Consider the following 16,470-nt stretch of genomic DNA (forward strand, 5'->3'; position numbering starts at 1 on the left):
TTATATTTGGCAGATACAAGTAGTTTTCGCGATATAAAGACCTGTATTATACACTTTAAATCATCGACGTTCAGATTTGTACGCACACGTAAAGAACAAATCTAATTCTATCCGACCGCCACCACCACCCCCAAATTATTCTGTTGATTTATAATATTTGCGGGTGAGTATCCTGACTACGATTATCAAGGTTACATTTGGGGCAAATATTTTGATACACCCCACTCACAAAACTGGGTGTCTATTCTGATAGCCGGTCTTAACATGGGGAGATTGGCGGTGTCTATTCCGATAGCCGTTCTTAACATGGGGAGATTGACGGTGTCTATTCCGAAAGCCGTTCTTAACACGAGTAGGTTGATGTTGCGCAACCAGAACAACAATAATCGTACTTTAATTTTTTACAAAAAGGGGGGGGCATGCTTTCACCGGACAATGCGGTTAACAGATCCCGCTAGTTATATATAATGACTTGAATTAAAGGTTAAAATACAAAAGTCAAGTATCCTAGTACTTAAAACAGAAACATTCATTTCGAACGCGCCTTTGTCATATCAAAGAGTCTACTGTTAATTTTATATGTTTCGCCTTTCGGCATGTGTCGTGATAAAAATTCTCAAATAAATAGGCTGTGTAAGGTATAAATTCTAGACAAAATCACCTGTTCCTTCTTTTATCGGATTATTTCGATTATGGATTATCGATACTTATCGATGACATTCCGATACAAAACTGATCTACGAACACTGCCCTGCACATGAAGTACCTTCGTGTAAAATTTCATTAAAAAAATCGGTTCAGCCGTTTTCGAGTCCATGGGGAACGAACTTACACACACGCACAAATTTATATGTTTATATAATAGTAGAGATAATAAATGCAAAAACAGATAACATATGCTGCTGACAACAAAGATGACAGCCATTGTAATTGACATTTGCTTCTGGTAAAACGATGTCTAACTTTCGAAAAAAAAAAAATTCTTGAGCAAGTTATAAATAAATTTCTGAACAGAATCAAGTCGAATCATATTTAAGTGTTCTGAAAAACATGGTGCAAGAAACAACAATTAAGAATGAAATATCGATCTGTCAGATTCAATACTATTTAGGTATAATTCAATAATCCAGCTGACTATATTTTATTTATTAGATGTAGTAAATAAATATTCTAAATTGGTCTTTCTTTTCATATCCTAAAAGAAAAAAATTGAAAGAATTTTCTCGTGGTCTTAATATATTTCACTCCGACCCAAGAGGATGCAGAGAAATATTTTAACGGCCATTGCGCACAGATTTTCTTTGCTTAAAATGTTCTCGTTTTTTTGTATTAGACGTTTTGTCAGTCGGACACATTTCAATTCGATATAGCATTTTCGTTAATAAAACATGTACACTAAATGTTGGCATTATCCTGCTTGACGGTCGGTGGGGAACACTAGAGTTTAAAATAGGATTTTCTTTTGTATGTCGCGCCATAGGTTGAAATAGCATTTTTATCAATCAATCACAGACTGAAAAGGAAGGCATTTTGGATGAATCTAAGAATTTCTATAAGCAACTAAAATCTGTTTGTACGTCTGTCATATTAAAGTTATGAAATAGCATTTTCATCGGTCTATCATGATAAATTTGAAATAACTATTTCGTCGGCCGGGGAGGTTAAGTTTGAAATAATTATTACATCGGTCTGTCCGGCTTAAGTTTGAAATAACTATTTCGTTGGTCGGTCTGCCGGGCTTAAGTTTGAAATAGCATTTCGTTTTTTAAATGTTCTGATTGAACGGATTGCGCGAGCCTTTTCTAGTCTCACACAAAAACATGCGTTCACATTTCAAGCTATATTACTTGTCATATACATACGCGCACACAAACATACGCGCACACAAACATACGCGCACACAAACATACGCGCGCACGTCCACACACGCACATATATTCACGTTCGCGTACATACACTCACATTCACGTGTATATATACACACACGCTAACGTACACACATGTACTCACATGTACGCACACATGGACGACGTCACTTCCCCTTTCAAAGGAAATCCACACATGCGCAAAATACCACCGGAAACAAGTATAAAAGCAACAGACAAGCTGTTTCCACCCCTTTTCGACTTAGCTCTCGAGCTGAGCGGTCGTCAGACCATTCGCCACCGTTTCGAGGCGCCCGCGCGCGTCACGTCCCCTGCTACTATGTAGGGGGCACGAGCTAACAGACCGTAGTACACTTTATATGCTTTCTCTCTCCATGAACTGGAGTTACATTCTCACTCTTTCTCTCTCTATCTACTACTTGAGCCAGAGAACACCACAGCGTAGCTGACCTAACATGGCGCGCATTTTTTACTGATGTCAACCCTCTATCCTTTTTCTTTGTCTACACACTGGACTATCATTCTCATTTCTACTATATTACTCACTTCTCTTCCCACGAGAAACGATAGTGAGATGAACACACATTTCCTTTTTCTTTCTACACCACCAGTTCGGCAACAAACGATGGTAACACCCGCGCGGACATGAACACGTGTTATATCTAAAACATTCATTCTTTCAACAGTAAATAAACGACACGTTTATCTATTCCAGCAATGGAGTCTTTGTTTCCTTCATTCCATTTGTTTCATTATTTTTCTTTTGTAACGGGATTTATATATCCTAGTCCTCTACAGGATGCATCTTTAGAAATTTTATTTATTTATTTATTTATTTTTGTAACTAAATTCTTTTCAGAATCTCATTAGTTTTACCTGTTAACTTTGAAAATTTCTTCCTTTTTTTAAGGACAGTTATTGAACTAATTGCCATTCATCAAGTCAATCAGCGATGACATGTTCTCTAAAATAAGAGCAGCAGAGAAGGTAAGGAGGTCTGATTCTGGCTTATAATATTATTAACCGGAATTTAGACCTTACTTTATACGAGTTTTTCACCCTGGTGCCAAGTCACAGTTATCGCAGACATCCACGAAAGATGTGTCTCCGTCGCTTTCGCCTTGTGCGAGCCTTTTCTAGTCTCGCACAAAAACACACATTCACATTTCAAGCTATGTCATATACATACGCGCACACAAACATACGCGCCCACGTCCACACACATACATATATTCACGTTGGGATACATACACTTACATTCACGTGTATATACACACACGCTAACGTATACACATGTACTCGCACACGCACACACGAACGCACACATGGACGACGTCACTTCCGCTTTCTAAGGAAATATACACATGCGCAAATGACTACCGGAAACGAGCAACAAGCGGTTTCTTTCTTTTAGGACCAGTTCTCGACCAGAGAGGTTGGCGCACGCTCGCGCACGGCAACACCCCTGTGACTATGTATGGGGCACGAGCTAACAGACCGTATGTACACATTCACACTCTTTCTCTCTCTATCTACTACTGATCCCTGAGAACACCACCGCGTAGCTGACTGCTAACATGGCGTACAGCTATATCCTCTTCTTTGTCTACACGCTGGACTATCATTCTCATTGCCACTACAATACTCACTTCTCTTCCCACGCGCGAACAAACGATAGTGACCCGAACTTGAGATGAACACACATTTCCTTTTCTTTCTACAACACCAATCCCGCAACGAACATTGGTTACACACGCGCGGACATGTACACATGTTATAACTAAAACGTTCATTCTTTCAACAGCAAATAAACGACGTTTATCTTATCCATCAATTGAGTCTTTGTTTCCTTCAATTCCATTCGTTTCATTATTTTCTTATGGCGAGCTAGGGTATTATATCCTGGTCCGCAACAGCCTCAAGAGGAGAAAGGCAGTATCTTATGTGCATGGAGCAACTTACAACAGATTGTAATGCTGACTAGGATATTCAGATTTAAAGGAGCCATGGACAAATATTTAGATTTTATGTAACTTCTACGTGTCGCTTTACAAGGTTTATTGCACCTTGATATTTTTTTGCCAAAGAAATTTGTTTTGATTTGCGTTTACATATTTATTTTATTTACTAAAGCAAATTAGACACAAGGTCATTTTTTTAATGTGAGGAAAAACCAGCTTCCCCAAAAAAGAGGTCACTCTGGCAGTGTTCAAATAGATAGCAATTGTCTCGGTATAAAGGGTTTCTCCTACATTTACCAAGACCTAGTTACTTAAGTGTAGCATCAGAACAGATACTACACTTTGATCCGGCCCAAATTAGAATTTAAACCAAAAAAAAAAGACGTTTTACAACAAATTCGATATGATGCGTTAGGAAATGTTGAAATTAATAGCAAAAATGCACACCACAATACAAAACGACTAGAGTCGTCGTGGTCGTCGTGGTCGTCGTGGTCGTCCTCGTCATCATCATCATCATCATCATCATCATCATCATCATCACCACCAGCACCACCACCCAGTCAGGCATAAAAATCCCAATCGTTGATAAGAACAGACAACTAACTGACAACAAGCCGCGCAAAAAGAAAAAACAAACAAAAACATTGTCGGTGTTTTTCATGATAGAAGACATTTATATGGGCTTAAAATTAGAATTTAAACAAATAAATATGCTTCATCATCATCATCATCATCATCATCATCATCATCATCACACCCAGTGGTGTGTTGAGCAGCAACAAATCCCCTCCACCTCTGCCTATCCTGAGCCAGCCTCGCCAGTGAACCCCAAGAATGTTGCATAGCTTTCCTCTCCCCTTTCCGCCGTTCTTCCCCAAGTTTCTCTCGGCCTTCCTCTCTTCCTTTTACCATCTGGGGTCCAGTCACGGCCACCGAGATTAAGAAGAAGGCCTGTTAACTGAAAAATGTCTGCAGGCAATGTAGGTAAGATTTGTCAGACTGTCAGTACTATACGAGGGCCATTTGAAAAAGAGCAATAGAACATTTTTAAAAAGAAAAAGGAACACAGTTCGATTACTGCTTGAACTGAACTTTATTCAATATAAAATATAAACATTATCTATGTAAAATTAAGTAATTTTAAAGTAATATACAATTTAATACTGATAAAACTAAATTATGAATTTAGAGAACAAATAATTAAAAAAACATTAAACAAATATTTTTTGGCCTTCGGAACAAGATCAGTGTAGTATCTGTTTTGATGCTACACTTTACCTTTTCTGTCTTCGGTCGGTGGAGGAGAAATCTTTCATGACTGAGATCATTTTTGTTCCTATCCAGAGTGCCCCTTATTGGGAAGCTGGATTTTCTCCACAAGATTATATGTTGAAATATTTAAATAACTATTACTTTAAATACAGAAATTATATTTTAAGTTTTGGTTTTCTGTTCTTCTATGTCCATTTTTTCCCCATGTATTTCATAAAAATGTGTAGCGTATTAGTTGTCTCACAAGCCACCATCAGTCATTGCTCACTGGCAGTAACCTGTGGTGTTCCCTGGAAACAAAGTGACAAGTCTCCCCAGATTTCCAGTGTTCTCCACCTTTTGACCACTTGTGCAGATGATTGCATGTTATCGCAACAGCCGTTGTCACTGATTTCTCGTTGGCATCGGCCATTGGTGTTTCCTGGGGTTTGGGTGACAAAATGCCTCCCCAAGGTACCAGATTTGAACTGCACACTTCCAGTGGAGATTTGGTCAGTACTCTCTCACCTCGGTTTTTCCATCCTCCCTGACCCTTCACAACTAGTTGGTGTGGTGTGACGCCAGTCGATGTCATCTACGCCATTTTTTTATTATTATTACTATTATTATTATTATTATTATTATTATTATTATAATAAGGGTGTTTGTGCAGTGTACGCACGTGTATTTTTAATATTATTTTCAAGTTAAATTAAATTTTAGGTTTGTATTACTGTACACATAGATTCAAAAAAGTTGTCAAAAAACAAATATATCACAAATAAATGTTATCAAAGGCAAGATAAGTTACTCTTCTACCTATCTGGGAAGGTTTTTAGTGGGTTTACTCACTTTAAAACGTGTAATCGCTTCGAAAATCATACAATGTTTATCAATATATTTTAAAAAGGAAAATGTCGGCATGTTTGTAACTTATCTTGCCTTTGATAACACTTATTTGTTATATATTTGTTTTTTGACAACGTTTTCGAATCTATGTGTACAGTAAAACAAACTCGTCATGTAAATTATTTACAGTTAAAATGTTATAAAAAACAAAAAATTGAAGTTTTAAATATATTTCAAAGAAATGAATTACACCCCGTACTAAAATATTAATAATACACCAATTTAAAAAAAAAAAACACTGGCGTGAAAAATGCTTACTTTAAAATATTTGAAAATACTCAGTGAAAAGTTTTATTTATTATTAAAAGAACGAACTAAAAAATATCATATAAAAATTGGGGTTTGTATTACTGTACACATAGATTCGAAAAAGTTGTCAAAAAACAAATATATAACAAATGTTATCAAAGGCAAGATAAGTTACTTTTCTACCTAACTGGATATGTTTTCAGTGTTTTTATTTAATGCAACATGTTTATTCAGCTTGAAAAACATACTGTGTTTACCGATGTATTGGAAAATTCAAAATGGCGCCCGACTCTCTCTTTAACACGGTAAGTTCGGGAAAAGGTGCTATAAATATAAAACTAGACAAAATACTGTTAGAAACCCGCTCAATATATATTACCGTGACATAGGTTGACATATGTATTCGGTGTTTTTTTAATAGTATTTTGTCTAGTTCATTATTTATAACACCTTTTCCCGAACTTACCGTGTTAAAGAGAGAGTCGGGCGCTATTTTGAATTTTCCAATACATTGGTAAACAATGTATGTTTTTCGAGCTGAATAAACATGTTACATTTAATAGAAACACGAAAAATATATCCAGTTTGGTAGAAAAGTAACTTATCTTGCCTTTGATAACATTTATTTGTTATATATTTGTTTTTTGACAACATTTTCGAATCTATGTACAGTAATACAAACCCAAAAATTGTTTGTTTTGCAGTAAAATAAATAAATAGATAAAATGAAATATTCGACTTTCTCCAATAAAAATAAAAGTTCAAACACAAATTCACTTACGATATTTTGATCAAAATTATCCCAAATATGCAATCATAATAATTATTTTCCGAATGGAGAATTTTCCTTTTTTTTTAGAACATACATGGACAATCGGTAACACATATTGGTAGCCATATTTTTTATGCCTGTTAGCATGACCACGTGGTTGAATACCGGAAGCTGTCTATACCTACAACTTAATTAGGAAGTGACGTTACGCTGTCATATGCATCGGCCTTCTTTCTCGGTAGCCACGGTCCAGTGCAATGCTGTTCTTGTGATTGATTGTGGGTCTTTCTGGAGAACATGTCCAATCCACCCCCGTCGCCGTTTTCTGATGATTAGGCCCATATCTTCTTGATTGCACCCCCTTCATTTGGATCTTCTCAGGCCAGAATATCCTCAGTATTCGTCGAAGGCAGGTGGCGTGAAAGGATCGAAGCTTGATGAAATCTGCTTTCGTCGTTCTCCAGCCTTCCGATCCATATAGGAGTGTTGATACTACGCAGCTCTGATAGAGTTTGATCTTGATGTTGCTGTTGTATTGCGCAGATCTCCAAATGTTGCTCATTCCCCTAAACATGCTCCTTGCCTTGTTAATCCTGCTTTGTATGTTCCCCTTTGTGCCGCCCTCTGGTCTGATGATACTGGCCAAGTAGGCGAAGCTGTCTGTCTGGCACAAGTCCTTTCCATTCACCTGAACTGGAGTTGGTCTATTCACGTTCAGTGTCATTGTCTCTGTCTTCTTGCTACTAATATTAAGTCAAACCTGCTGCTCAAATGTCTGCTACCTGTTTACTTATTCATAAATGAAATCTGCATTTTGACTAGTCGCTGAATCATTATAATTTTTAAATTTTTTACTTTAGATTTTTGTTAAACAATTAAATATGGTACGAAATAACATTTTTTAACTGATACTGCAAGCCAGTCTATTTTTATTTTTTATTCTTCAATCTGCTGCTGCTGCCGAAGCGGCACTAACCCTAGTGCGAGTTTAATCGGCTTTTTCTGAAGGAAGAAGTTTCATTGGAAACTGAAATACACAAGCAGTCCCCAGTTGCATCTATATCCCCGTCAGGAAAATTGATGATATTAGAATTTTGCAACTCTTGCAAGGAGGTGTCGACATCTTCCTACATACAGCGCCTGGTATTCCTAGGTAGTCACTCATCTAGTAGTGACCAGGCTCAACTTTGCTTAAATTCGGTGATCCAAAGAGAACCCGTGTGTCAACAATGTTTGCTGTAGTAATTGTCTGTATTTTTGAGATGAGGTGTTTTCATTGATTGAGATTATCGAACTGACTTCTTCATCTTGGTTGTTATAGTCACAACGTTTCGGCCGTTTTGCCCTCCGGCCTTCATCAGGTGTTTTGTACCGAACTGTCCTAGTGACATATGACCGAGTGGTCCTAGACGTTGTATCAAAGTTTACAGTTACCCAAAGGTGCTGAGTTCAATCCTGAACGAAGGCAGTGAAAAGTAACATTCAAAACAGAGAATCAGCAACTATGTCCCAGAGCCTAGCTTGAGTCCGAACACGGTACCCTCGTAATAATAATAAAGGGTTGGGTTTGAGATTCCTAAAAAACGGTTCCCCAGTTCGATAAAAAACACCTGATGAAGGCCGGATGGCAAAACGGCCGAAACGTTGTGACTATAACAACCAAGATGAGGAAGTCCGACAATCTCAATCAATGTGTGCTGTATTTCTTCATTCGGATTTTATGTACAGTTCTTGACTTGGTTTTGGAACAGATTTGTGTCTGGCAGTATTTTTTCTAGAAATGGAAGTGAGACCTGTAGGAGAACGCCGCATGTTCAAGATATATTTCTAGAATAATTGAGTCTATGAAATACCCATTAAAAAATTACAGTAAGTCATTTTTAACACAATTCAAATGATTCCGCAAGTCAAAAGTGTAGATTGCGATCCAGAGATTAATTCTTAGTCTCGAGATTTAATATCCGGTCTCAAGATCTCGAAGTCAAAATTTCTAGAACTGTTAATTATTGATCGATTATTAAGCCTACTTGCTTTAAGGACTCGTTAATTAGCTCCTTACTTTATGAAATATACATCTTCGATATTATTGAATACATCTTCACTTGTGTGGTTTCTTTTATAACTAGTGAGACCAGTGTCGGAGTGTTGCTCAGGAAAGTATATTTAATCAATAATTTTCAGATCCCAACATTAAACTATGGAAGTGAAACGTAGTACGAGTATTGTTAAGAGTTACACCTTTATTTATTCTAGGATGCTTTGCAAGTGGATTAAAAAAAACATGTTACGTTAAAGAGATATAGAAACTAATTCCTGTTTATAAATTCTAAAATAAGTATGAATGTATGTATGTATGTATGTATGTATGTATGTATGAAATTGTATGTATGTATGTATTATAGTCATGTCATGTCATATGTAACCCAATACTACCTGCCTTATGGTCGGGTCACCGGAGACGAAACTGGTTCTCCCACCAAACTTGTTTGGTAAGGAGGGCGGCTAGACTCCCTGAAGGATTACAAACAAGACCTTTCAAAGGGCGAATGAACTTTTTTTCGGGGTCAACGGCCAACTAGCACTGTGTGTCTTTGTGTGTATGTATGTGTGTGCCTGGGGTAGAGAGGGCTCCCGTAAGCCGTGATGAAGGCAACCTTTATAGGAGAAGCAAATCTCTGATTTTAAAAAAACCATAAAGCGGGAGACCAGTAACCGCATTAAGCTGGTCTGCATTTTAACTTGTTGCTGGCTATCTTGCTCTTGCTTGTTGCTGGATCTCAACATTTTGAACCGAGAGAGAGACTTAGCTGTCGTACAAAGCTAAGACTCTGTAACATCATCTGTGTACAGATACTCCCTCAGCCATTTGTCTATAAAAATGGTCCTGTGGCGATGGAAGTCATTTTTGGGTTCATGGACTTTAAGTGTCTGAGGGAATGGCACTCGTCTGACAAGACGTTGCAATCATCATCATCATGTATGAAAATATAATGGCAGGGAATTACAACAGAAACTGAAGTGCACTACATGTAGCAGATATTTTTTGTCTAAAGCTGGTCTTGTTAATCATCTGAAATCACAATCAAAGACAGGAACAAGTCTTATGAGGAGTTTTTTTTATAGCACATCCGGCAAAGCTAAGTTGTCATATTTTTGGTATAATCTGCAAATCTAAACGTGGCCTGACACGACATTCGAGGACTCACAATATTGTCATGCGATCACCTTTACAAGAAGGAAAGTTTTTATGCCACATATGTGTACTTTCATATAGGACTAAAGCTGGATTAAAAAGTCAGCTACGCGGACACAGACGCACAACACTTATCTGAAAAGATGGCTAACTTCTATCAAGAAGTAGCAATCATCATGTATGTATGTATGTATCTATGTACTTTTGCCAATTAGCACCGTGTATATTTGTGTGTGTGTATATGTGTCTTGGGGTGGAGAGGGCTCCCGTAAGCCGTGGTGAAGGCAACCTTTCTAGGAGAAGCAAATCTCTGATTTGAAAAACCATAAAGCGGAAGACCAGTACCCGCATTAAGCTGGTCTGCAGTTTAATTTGTTGCTGGCTATCTTGCTCTTGCTTGTTGCTGGATCTCAACATTTTGAACCGAGAGAGAGACTTAGCTGTCGTACAAAGCTAAGACTCTTTAACATCATCTTTGTATAGATACTCCCTCAGACATTTGGGCTCATGGATTTTAAATGTCTGAGGGAGTGGCACTCGTCTGAGAAGACGTTGCAATCATCACATACTTTTGCAGAATTTGAACCAACTGTTTTAAAGTTGTTTTTTTTTTCACTGAAACTAAATTTTTATTTTTATTTTATGAGTGATGCAGAGTAGTTGGTTGTTTTTGTTTTGTTTTGTTTTGTTTTGTTTAATCAAAAAAAAAAAAATCAGAATCCCAATATTAACTACATGAGCGAATCTATAATTATTTCAATGCAAAGGGGGAAGCACACGAAAGTTTTTATCAGGAAGCAAAATATGAATACTGTTAATCTATATTATAAAGTAAAGTTAATCGTTTCCCGGTGATTCAGAATTCAAAAGTAATTCCGACTAAAATACACATCGACAGTGTCACTTCCTAGTTTAGTCACCGAACTTATTATCAGTGTACATTTCATTATTATTGACGGCAAACGTTTTAAATGTTACGATATCGTTTAAATAAAATTTTAAAAAATTATAGCGTGCTATGTTCCTATTTACAATGCCCCCCCCCCCACGGGACAGAGTTAGACACCAGGGTCGTTTTTTAACGTGGAGAAAAGGAACAAAAATAAAAATTGTCTCAGTCGTGAAAGATTTCTCCTCCACTGACAGAGAACAAGAAATTGAAGTGCAGCATCTGAAGAACAGATACTACACTTTGATCTTGTCCCGAAGGCCAAGTATAACGTGCTATGTTTGTCAATATTTTGTTTTAGATAAGTTATAATAATAATAAATATAAGTTATAATAATAAATATAAGTTATGATGATAATTAATATAAGTTATAATGATAATATATATAAGTTATAATGATAATAATAAACATAAGTTATAATAATAATAGATATAAGTTATAGTGATAATAAATATAAGTTATAATGATAATAAATATAAGTTATAATAATAATAAATATAAGTTATAATGATAATAAATATAAGTAATAATAATAATAATAAATATAAATTATAATAATAATAATAATAATAATAATAATAATATAAGTTATAATGATAATAAATATAAGTTATAATGATGATATATATAAGTTATAATGGTAATAATAAACATAAGTTATAATAATAATAGATATAAGTTATAGTGATAATAAATATAAGTTATAGTGATAATAAATATAAGTTATAGTGATAATAAATATAAGTTATAATGATAATAAATATAAGTTATAATAATAATAAATATAAATTATAATAATAATAATAATATAAGTTATAATGATAATAAATATAAGTTATAATAATAATAAATATAAGTTATAATGATAATAATATTTCAAAATCGTCCATTACCTCTAAAATGATATATATGAAATCTGCAAGAATTAAAATATCATATTTAAGCGTACTTTACGACAAGGCTACGTCGGGTGTCCCTGTTAGCTTAGATAAATACTTTTGCAATTTTAACAAAAGCTAAAGTAATATCAGAGCTCTGCCAGTTAATGTTCCACTCTGAATGCATTGTAAAGTGTTGACTTCGCAGGCGTTGATATGTTCTTGCTGATCCATATATTTTTTTTACCGTCTAAATACTTGCTGTATTTGTTTTATTATATGAATAAAATTCTTAGTATTTTTAAGGTAAATATAATCTTGATGATATTGTTCACTAATGGAATTATTGATTAGACAGAAGTGTTATCTAATTTACCACCTCTAGACGGTAGGACACACACAAGGTCAGATCAGACGACGTGTTATACATCAATTCGTATAATTTACTGTTAATAATAATTCTTTTTGAAATAATAAATGAATGTCGGGGACAATGCTATTAAGACACAAATGACTCTTTCTGCTTCCGTAAAATCATCGTTAGTGTCAGCTGAATATATTTAAATAAATAAAATGAATATGATTCTTCTTCTTCGTATATATATATATATATATATATATATATATATATATATATATATATATATATATATATATATATATATATATACTAGCAAAAGTACCCGTCGTTGAATGGGTTCAAAAACAGCCTACAGAAAATGGGCTCTGATTTATGAAAGTATGATAGGTTATGAAAAGGAAGGGTTGTAAAGAGATAGCTCGAATTTACGGGTATCAAAACCAAAGCAAAATATGATGAGAGTAAAAATAAAATAGATACACCCCATAATTTATTATGCCATACCTGTTCACACTGAAACACTTATCACAATATTCTGTGGATCTATATTAAAAAACCTTGTTAAACTTTGTGACATATTTCCATTCTATGGAGGTCAGGTGCGAACGAACACCCCATAATTTTATTATATCATATTTCTTCAGACTGAAACATAATTATCAAAGTATACTTACGCAGATAGATATGAAAAGTCTTTATTAAAGTTTGTGCCCATTTCCATTCTATGAAGGCCAGGCGCGAATGCAGACGCCACAATCTTATTATACCATCCCTATTTAAGTTAAAACATGCTTATCAAAGTATTAATGTGTACATCTATATCAAAAACACTTATAAACGTTTTTTTTTTTTAATTTTTAATCTTTTAATTTCCATACTTTGTGGACCAGGCGCGAACGCAGACCCCACAATTTTAATGAACCACCGTTCTGCCAGGTCAAACATACCCATTCTTGTGTCTCGATACATCTTCTATCATTAAATGTAATCATTTTTTTTTTAATACTCAACCATATAGGAGCCTGTTCGTGACCACACGCACGCACACACACACACACACACACACACACATTCAGCTTTATATTATAGATATGAGAAAATTTTGCACAACGGTTTAATATATTGAAATTTATTAGCCAGTGGCAATGTACAAATATCAATAAAAATTAAGCTTGGTAAATTGGATCAAATATTAAGCAACATAATTAACATTTCTGTAATGTTTTGGTTTTTGTAAGTATATAAAAAATATATATATATATGTGTGTGTGTGTGTATGTGCGTGTGTATGTGTTTATTAAAGTGTTCGATGGATGAACAGAGTCTGTTTATAATATGTGTATTTATACAACATTATTAGCTATATATGTGCATACATGTTTCTGTAGCGATCTCTTATCGGAGATCCTGTGTCTTCAAGCTTACAGGGGAAGCACTAAATATTAGCATCGTCTCTTCTCTGAACATAATCCCTCTCCAGATTATTGTACTCTGCTATGGCAAGAACGAATACTCTGGGCGACATCTCCCTATACTTTTTTTTTTTTATCCAAATCTACATTAAAAAAATAACGTCATTTGCATATTACATTAAAGAAGATATATTTTAATAATTAGCTCAATATCAGTATTTGTTGTTAGATAATGGTCTTCATTGTTCTATTTAGAAATATTATTTAAAGCTGATATAGTTAATTTATTTAATTTATATTTAATTTAATCTATTTTCAATTATTATTAGCCTAGACCAGTTGTCTTAAAAAACGGAAGTAAATTTAGTTATTTATTTAAGCTGTGAGAGTTATTTCCCCTTGAAGCTATTTCTCGTTTAATTTTCAAACACGAAAATTGATGTATTTTATGTTTCCATAAATTCAACGTGCGATCCACTTTTGGAAAATCGTAAGAAGTTAGGATATTCCGTGTATCATAAATAGTATGTGATTAAACCCCCCGCCCGCTAATATGTTTTGACCGGGCAACGCCGGGTATATACAGCTAGTTTTATAATAAGGTTATATCATTTCATATGCACAACAAACATTTATTTTCATTAGTGCATACAGAAATTCAATTATTTCGCTTCAAGTTATATCTTTCTATCAATGTCTTTGTTAAATCATGGAACAAAAAACATTCTTTTAGCAATAGCATTCATTTTGCACTTTAAGCGGTGAACGTTTTTAGAATACAAGACACAAAGACACCATATTCAATTCTCCCACTCTTTGAAACCCATTTCTGTCTTTCTAAATAAAATTTAATATGTTTATATGTTTATATATCAATCAGTCGGTTATAGTCAGCTAACGTACTTCCGAACTTCCGCCGGAACCGGTGACAAGGTAAATCAGTTCCTTAACTTTTATTGCTGCTCAGAATTTCTTATTATGAAGCGATTTATAGAAATAAAATATAAAAAAAGGCCATTATTGAAAAAATATACAATAAAAATTAACAAAATTTTACAGATGAAAATAACACAATTAGTCTTTATTTGCACTTTTAATAACAAAATTAAAAATGTAAAAGTTTTTATTTTATTTGAAATTTTATAAGAAATGTGTTTATGAACTTAAGAAAATATAGTTTTGATTTAAAAAAATAAGTTTTTTTAGTTGAATTTAAATAAATATATGTTTATGAAAGTATAAAAACGAAGTTATTGAACACAACAAAATTTCCAAATCACACGAGAAAGTATCCAATATATAATATTCCCTAAATAGTATAAAAGGATTTTTGGAGTGTTTTTTTTTAATAATTCTTAAAAAAAAAAAAAAAACTTAAATCCCTAATTAAAAACTTTCCAATGATTAATAAATAAAAAGATAAGGATCGGGGGGGGGGGGGGGGGGTAATAAAAAAGAGTAACTGCGCAGAGGTAATATAGGTGTGAAAATAAAAACGCGAAAGAACTGATTTGCCTTGTCACTGCTTCATGATGCAACTACACCGGAATTTAGGAGGTACGTTAGCTGACTATAACTATTACGAATGTTGAAATGCTGGGTATATACAGCTATTTATTTATTTTATTTCGGACTATTATCCTAATTTTTTAAAATAATTTTTACATGCGCCCGCGGTGCAGTGGATAGAGACGTTGAATCTCTACGGTTCCAGGTGAGGATTGTCTGAAGATAACGGTTTCAATCCTACCCCAAAGCCGGCCAGAGGCTCACTTGGCAAAAAACATAGGGAGATGACAACAACTATGGAAGGCAGTAACTGCTGAAGATGCTGTTAGGAGATTCGAAGTTCCTATCCCGTCGCGGTTACCAACTGACGAAGGCCAGAGGAATAGTTGGCCGAAACGTTGTGAAACAACAACAACCAAAAAGATTAAGATAATAGTCCGCAATAAAATAAATTAATAAATAATATTCATCTCAATAAAGAATTCCAATTAAAATAATATATATATATATATATATATGTAGTAAGTTATAAAAATATATATGGAATAGATGAAACGCGGAATATTCTGTGTAGCTTAATTGCCATAGAATATTCCGCGTTTCATTCACGCTATGATTCGTTAGGCTTATGTGGAATATTCTGTGTAGCTTAATTGCCATATACATTATTATAACTTATTACCTAGCGTTACCTATGTATTGAGCACTGTTGAAGTAAATACTTCAAAGTTTACGCATAAAATTATACTTTAGTATATTAATTTATGTGATTAAATGAAGTATATATATATATATATATATATATATATATATATATATATATATATATATATATATATTAGTGTTGGATCGATTAATCAGAATCAGAATCGGAAATCGAAAAATTCGGAAATTCTTTTAGGTATCGGAATCGGTATCGGACTCGGAAAAAAATGTCCCTATTTTCCGATGCCAACAACGATTCTTTTAATTGGCTTTTTTATTTGATTTTCTTTAAAGAAAAATATTCTACCGCTGATAGTAATACTAAAATAGTGAATATCTATTGATTTTAACCTATTAGTAAAACTAAAATCGATAGATCACCCCTCACAAGTGTATGCACACGTTTAAGAAAATATCTGCGCATTTAACA

Source organism: Euprymna scolopes, chromosome 8 (genome assembly GCF_053919585.1).
Source record: "Euprymna scolopes isolate OS-2025 chromosome 8, ASM5391958v1, whole genome shotgun sequence".
NCBI classification, from domain to species: domain Eukaryota; kingdom Metazoa; phylum Mollusca; class Cephalopoda; order Sepiida; family Sepiolidae; genus Euprymna; species Euprymna scolopes.